The sequence below is a fragment of the Bacillus rossius genome, chromosome 16 (assembly GCF_032445375.1).
Source record: "Bacillus rossius redtenbacheri isolate Brsri chromosome 16, Brsri_v3, whole genome shotgun sequence".
Classification (NCBI taxonomy): Eukaryota; Metazoa; Arthropoda; class Insecta; order Phasmatodea; family Bacillidae; genus Bacillus; species Bacillus rossius.
In genome coordinates this window covers 2,741,954-2,749,502 of record NC_086343.1, presented here as the reverse complement: position 1 = coordinate 2,749,502, position 7,549 = coordinate 2,741,954, and the positions used below count along the sequence as shown (strand labels likewise).

The following is a 7,549-nucleotide window of genomic DNA, read 5'->3' as shown; positions in this document are numbered from 1 at the left end:
CGGCCTCCGCTCCGCCGCCTCCACACGAGCCACGGGCCGCCCAGTGGCTGCCACGGGCGTGGGTCCAGTGGAACATCGCCACAGGCTTCGCTCTCAGGCACAACGGGTTACAAACCTGTTTTTTTTTTACTACCCCCGTTGAACTAGTCAGGACTGATTATAACTAAGTACATCAGAAAACGAAGGCAATGGCGGAGCCAGACTCTACTCGGGATGTGTGTGGTCCTGCACTTCGCTGCCTGCAACCTGTCGGAACTCGTTCCAGCCATCACACGAGCGGATAGTACCTGTCTCTGCTCCTCGTCGTTTACACCGTGGAAACCACCGGCAAACCTTTTAGATTATCGTGTCAGTCAAGCAATATTTTATTTTTCCTGCAAACTTTGTCTAGTTACTACGGATTGGGACTGTCTTTGATTTCTGTGATAGGGCTTTAGTTTGAGTATGAACAATTTTTTTTTCTCCTTTAGCTCTATATAAAGAACTATGCATATCAAGATTTAAAACACTGAGTGATATTATTTCGCACATATATCCTATATGATAATAATTTAACAATTGTATTAATGGCATTACTCGGGCTTTTAATCACGTGTCACCATGTTTATACACTGATTATTTGGAGGCTACTGTAAGCATGTTTAGTTTTTAAAGAAGATTAATCCAGATTTTATCAATATAGCCATGTGTGTGAAAATGTGGTCTGCAGTCTTTGCTGAAGATAAGAAAATTCTGGCTGAGTGAACTTCTAAAATTAATGTTTATCTAGTAAAAAAAAAAAAAAAAACTGCTGTAATTCCTAGTAACAGAATTCGGCCTTTCTCATACATATCTAAAACATTTTGTTTCTGAGTTAAAATATTGTGTTGCTGAGTTAAAACATTGTGTTGTTGAGTTAAAAATTTATTGGAAACGGTAGTTGCTTCTATGAAGTTTAGCGTAGACGTAAAAGAGCACGACCATAAATGCAGAATTTTGTGATATATTATTTGAAACAAGAAGGCTGTGTTGATAAACATTTTTGTTAACTGAATTCATTTAATGACTGGCATTACCAACATAATATATTTATGTCATAAAAATTTACGATTTATAAATGCTTTGCAGTATTAGCGACTATTATGTGTAGTGTTTTTTTAATATGTATGTTAATTTGCCTTAATTTAAGACAGAACAGAAATACGTAACCACTTGTGTTGTTATCTGTGGGGAAAAAGTATGATTAAATACAGGAATGTTAACTTCAAGTAACTAAGTGAAAACAATTTTTGAATTTATGTTCATAATTTGTAGTTTTAGTTTACACAGTAACTGTAGGATTGTCACAACATGCGGATGGAATGCAAGATGATTTTGGCCTTGAACACAATTGCCTCGTGTCAACTAACCGTAAACTAGACGTTGCAACACTCAGATGCAAGTTACGTGTTATCTTCCTGGCTGCTGCACTTGGCGAAGAGAAAGTTTCAATTGACTGGAGGAAAACATGATTCAGGCTTCATCTTCACGGGTTCACGGCCTGGCGACACGGGACGCACTGTTGCCCCTCTGGCAGAGATGTTGAGTTTCCGAGCGTACTTTTCCCTCGAAAACATACTTCATTCATTTTCCCGGTGGCGCGCTTTTTGAAACGATTGTAACGGTCGTCGGCCGGATGTGAGCGGCGTGCTGGGGAGTCCAGTCCGTCGTCTTCAACTGTTGCTTTTCTTTCGTTCAAGTGCATCTGCGTCTTTAATTTGTGTAAACGATTTTGACGTGACAACGTCTAATAAATCGATGAACGCCGGCTGCACGCACGAAAAAGTGTCCCGTAACGCACATTGTCCCGTTGCGCTGTGTCCCGTTACGCTCATTGTACGCTTGCGCCGCATCTATTTCTCTTCCACTCCATTGTAACAACCATCGATTTGACTTTTTCGAGGCACATTAAACTTGAAACACTCCCATTCGTTTCCTACTTTTCCTATCATCGTCCTATCCTTAACAGAATAACACAGATTGGAAGAAGTTAAATAGCAAACATGTATAAAAGTTATAGTTAAAATAATCTCTTCGTTAAAGTAATAAACATATTTGAATTAATGGGTGCAAATAAAAGTAATTTTATCAATTAAATTGTAGATTTAATTTCACTCCTTCTTTGTATCCATAAAAAATAATGATAGTTCAATAAAAATGGTTCAAATTTATTCATAAATGTATGCAATCATTTCATCAATGTTTTTTTATGACGTTGTCACGTTATACTATCGTCCGTAAACCGACTTTACAGACAACCAATTTTTTTCTTTTAACCTCAGGGCTTACCTCGGGCAGGAGACTTTATTTCGTCGGCTCGCAGAATATTTTGTCATGTAACAAGAACCCTTAACTTCAGTCCACACTATTGGCGTCCTGGACCGACCTTTAAACTGATACCCGTCACCGGCCTTCATTAACACTATTAGGTGTGGCAGGATTTGTAAGGGCGCGGAACGCGAATAAAAGCAACGATTAGAAATGATGGTTCCTCTTGAATGGACGACGACGCGAGGAGACTTTGCGTGGACTGAGGTGCGAGGGAGCCTGCTCAGTCTAATACAGCGCGCACACCGCTCAGAGCGGACGGACTTCTGCGTGGACAGTCATAACAAGAGACCTGAAAAATTCGCGTATTCATTTCGTGAAACGCTACAATTACAATAATTATACCTTAGTGCTGCTTCCGACATGGGTTCACTGTTAATCTGGAGTAATGAGAGCCAATTAGAGACCCTCACTCATGGAAGTGTCGAATCACAGACCACCCAGTCGAGACGACTCACAAGTCAACAGCCAATGAACAGTTGGCATTTGCCCGGGTGTTAAGAGTGTAGTGGAGTCTATCCTGGAGATCATTGAACCCGCGAATTTTTCCGGTCTCTAGTCATAACTCTCCGCGCACTGGTGACGTCACGACACTGAGACAGGAGCAGCTGGGTCACGTGACCTTGTGGCGTCCTAGGCACCTAGCCACGTGACCTTGTGGCGTCCTAGGCACCTAGCCACGTGACCTCGTGGTGCCCTAGCAAGCGGTCTGTCCTGATTTAAACTATGAACAAACCTTTCTGCTGTAACAAAATCTTTGATAACAGTAGCCGTCGTAGGGGTTGATTACCTCAAAAATTAAGCAAAACGGCAAATATCGAACAAAAATTTTTTTTTGCTTCAATGAATTGAACTATAGGCTGTTCTCTGCGGTGTTAGTATTCCTGGTAGTTTAAAGCAAATCAAATGAGTAGGACGTGTCTCTTGACTGAGCCTCGAGCAGTGGCTTCAAAGTCTCCCTCCAGTGCAACCACGCCCCACATTGCGTCTCCGCACGGCGTTCAGGATAGTCTATGTCGCGACCACGGAAGCCTCGCTGCGACAGAAGCTCGCTCCGTCCACGGCGGTACAAGTGTTACAACCAAATACATAAATACGCACGACACACGTGTTCAGAGTTTGAATTTCTTCTTTCTGTGTATTTTGTGTATTTTTTTCTGTACTGTTCTTGGGTGGGTGCTCAAAAAAAAAAACAATGTCTTCCGAGTGTTTGTGATGAAACTGAATTGTGTTCACTCATTTTATTTAAACTGAAATAAAACGTGCCAACTTACAGATTTGTTTTCAATGTGACGTTATCCTAAACCCCCGGACGTGGTCTGGTGCGTAGATGACTTGCTCAGTCCTTGGAAGATATGTGACGACTTTGACGTGATGCTGTTAACATGTTAATCCTGAACCTCCTTACGTATTTATACCTGAAATCTAATCTACTAACGCTCTATCATAACTTCACAAGGTTCGTACACTTCTTTAATATCCTTTAGAAATTTTTAATATGACTCTCACTGTTTAAAGACCCTTAAATTGTTTGATGGATCATGTAAAACGCCATACTAAACCATACATTCCGTCGCATACATCACAAAGGGTTGGAAAATTAATTTTCGGAGTTATACTTAAAGAACGTTCAGAACAGATACGAGTGTGAAACGATATGCGCACGCTCCATGCCAAGAAATTTACACAAAATATGTTATTTATTTATTTATTTCATGACATGCCCACCGACAGCTAGAAGACTCTTGAGCCAGCACGTGGGAAGTCCAATGCACATGGACTTTTAGTCCAGTTTTGGTCACACCCCATATATACAACTTAGCACTTGGCTTATTTTCAAACAAATGAAAAATTATTCATTTAACAGATAAACTGAAAAACGTGCTCATGCATATACTTTTTAATGTTTGAACTAATAGCCACAACCTTTAGCCCCTGGTTTATTTTCTCAGTGCTGAAACCAGGGATCATATTTTCTGATATTTTTGGGTTAGTTTGTGTTAGTAAATAAATGGTGTGATTTTATATCTACCCATTTGTTAGTTATATGTAGCAAACACTTTGCTATATCTTCCATTAAATGTTTAATGCATGCATTATTTAATCATGCAAAAGAAGATCAACTTATAACGCGCAGGTTCTTAGCCCACAGATCCCGAGCTTATCTGTTTTGGTGGAGGGGGGGGGGGAGTTGCCCCCTGGAGCCTCCAAGCCTGCTGTTCTCTGCTAGGGCAGTCTCGATAGCTTCTGAAGATCCCTCTTCGCCACGATGCAGTGGTTTTCCTCTTTGTTTAGTCTCAGTTGGAGGGTTCCGCTAGCCATTACTAGATGCCGGTAAAATACGCAGATTCATTTCGCGTTGCACTACAAACCCAAAACACACGTATCTTCATATATGTAGCTTCTCTGATTGACTCACGGGGTCATCGGAAGGAATTTGAGCCAGTAACAAATCTTAAGCCAAAAGGCTTATCGAATCACAAGCATGCCAGTCGACATGTCGCACAAGTCAGTGGCCAATGAGCAAGAGGCATTCGCCCGAGTGTTGTAGAGGATCATGGAGTCTAACCTCGAGATGAGTGAAGCTGCGAATTTTTTTTTCAGTTCCTAGCCATTACTCAGCAGCAAGGGCGTAAATAAGTTTTATTTCCCGGGGGGGGGGGGAAGTAAGGGGGTAACCCGATGGTTTTTGCATGGGTTTTAACAGATACAAGTCATATCTGGATCGGGTGCTTGCATGCTGCATGCTGCCCATAATCACCCTACATGCATTCAATAAACAGAGAACTTTAAAAATACACAGAAAGTTTTCCATGAAACATTTTTTTCCCTGACGTTTACGATTATCAGACCCGGGTCCTCAGTCACGATTTTGGAAGCGCAAGCTTACAGTAAATTTGAACGAATTTCATAGTGTGCACTTCATAAGACAGTAATGAACAATTTTGTCCTTAACCCCCTATATTTTCCACCTCTTATTGGTTGGTGTTGTATCAAAATAAAACCATTCGAAAAAAAAAGGTTTTGGCACTGCTCTTAGAAAGTATAATAGCTTCAAAAGGATGAAATATTATTTTTATAATAAAGGAGTTAAAGTGCTTTTTTTCAGTTTTTTTTTTAAATAAATCGTTTTAATTTAAACCCCCTTGGTTCTATTTTTGTTTCCATTATGGTACTACACCCAAGATTTTCCATCTCTTTATTTAATTCATGGGCGTCGCAAGGATATATATATTTTTTTTTGGGGGGGGGGGGGGACTTCAATTGATTAAGTTGTTGAGGAATATCCATACCCTGGAAAAAAAAGCAGGGGGTCCGGGGGTCCTCCCCCGGGAAAATTTGGGGTTTGAAGGTGCAAAAAGGTGGTTTTTAGGCATTTTTCTTTCTTAAAATTTCTAAATTTGCAATATTTAATTTATTTTTTATAAAAAAATATTTTCAGAGAACACATTTGTGAAAACACAGTTAACATATCTGCTGGTGCTGTATCCACACAAAATCATTAATTTAAACATCAGGAGAAACTACGAAACTACGAAACTACGAAACTAAATGTATTATTGGAGGGGACGAAATTGAAGACTTTTATTATTGGGGGAGGGGAAGGTAGTGTCCCCCCCCCCGGTTGCGACGCCCATGATTTCATGCATCAGTGTTGCAGTAACTCGGGGGCGGAAGGGCAAGGCCTCCACGGCTACCGCGCAGGCTGTGCCCTGCGACACCACGAGGAAAGTGCCGGCGGTGTGAACGACACTCGCTGCCAAATCAATGACCCCGCCCGTGACCCCTGGAATAATGAGCCTCGCAGGCGCACGTCAGAGCTCCGACTTCCCGGGGTCATTGCCTCATTTGCACCCCCGCGGCGCGTGAATAATTCAGGCCGGCCGCGCCACTGTGGAACAAAGCTACAACCAGGGTCGCAGCTCGCTGCAAGGAAGCACTTTGTCGCAGGCGCCTCCGAGTGTCGGCCGCTCGCGACGGATCAGTTCGGTTCCAGTTCCAGCTCAGCCTTCACCGCCCGTTTCTCTGGAACACTACAAGTGTTTCCAGTTTCCAGGTGGGTCAGGATCTCAACCTGAGATCTTTCCCTTGCATTTTACGGTAGAGTAGGAGGAATTACTATCATATTTTGCTGCCGCTATCACAGTGAGACTTCCGGAAGGTTTCCCCTAAACCTCAAAAAAATCAACTAGAAAACAGTTAATATACATCACTTTTCATATATCCGGGTACTGCCGTGATTTGTCACGAGTTACTTCAAGACTGATACATAAAATAAAGAGATGGATAATCTTGGTGTAGTTCCATAATGGAAAAAAAAGTAGAACCAAGGGGTTGAAATTAAAACGATTTATTTAAAAACTGAAAAAAAGGCACTTTAACTCCTTTATTATAAAAATTATATTTCATCATTTTGAAGCTAATATACTTTATAAGAGCAGTACCAATTTTTTTCTCGAAAGGTTTTCTTTTGATAAACACCAACCAATTAGAGGTGGGAAATGTAGGGGGTTGAAGGACAAAATTATTCATTACTCTCTCATGAGACAAATTATAAAATTCGTTAAAATTAACTACAAGCCTTAAAAATATTATCTAACAATTGTCCAAAACAATTTTTGATACGGCCTACCTTCAATACGAAGTGTGACCAAAATTATGTTGCTGAAAAAAACAAACAAATTTTTCCATTAGTAGACACAATATTGAGCCCGTTGCAAATCACTATACATCTTATAATACCACCAACAGATTTTGAATTAATTTTTTTTTCAATAACTGCAAACTCTTAAGCGCAAATTTACCCTTTGTTTTCACTAGCGGCATAGCTCACAGTCTGTATACGCTGAGCTAATTAAAAGCTAATGCATGTCATTATTGTTGAAAATAAAATAGAAATTCCTAGAAAATACTGGCTACATTGAATAAAACCCGTTTTGAAAATTTTTGTCTGCATGTAATATGTGAAAATTATTTGAGCGATATATATGTATATAGAACATGTAGGGTGCATTTTGCATAAAGTATCTTCAAAGTTCTAAAAGCTTCTAGAACTTACAAAAAAAGTTTCCGAATGTAATATATATATATATATATATATCAAATTTGAAATCTACCTGTGTCTGTAGGCTGCAGAAAAAATATTTTTTGTATTATACTTAATTTAGGAGATTGATGTTAGGCAGTCCGTCCCACCTGAACA

General features: G+C 40.2%; 1 protein-coding gene across 1 annotated transcript in view; it reads left to right on the top strand.

The window, feature by feature from the left end:
• Window positions 1-6,290: 6,290 nt before the first annotated feature.
• LOC134540181 (fatty acid synthase-like) overlaps window positions 6,291-7,549 on the top strand; it is a 109,956-nt gene continuing 108,697 nt past the window's right edge. Inside the window, exon 1 of the mRNA XM_063382744.1 lies at window positions 6,291-6,403. The gene's annotated coding sequence lies outside the window, so the exon portion shown is untranslated. The remainder of the gene's footprint in view (window positions 6,404-7,549) is intronic.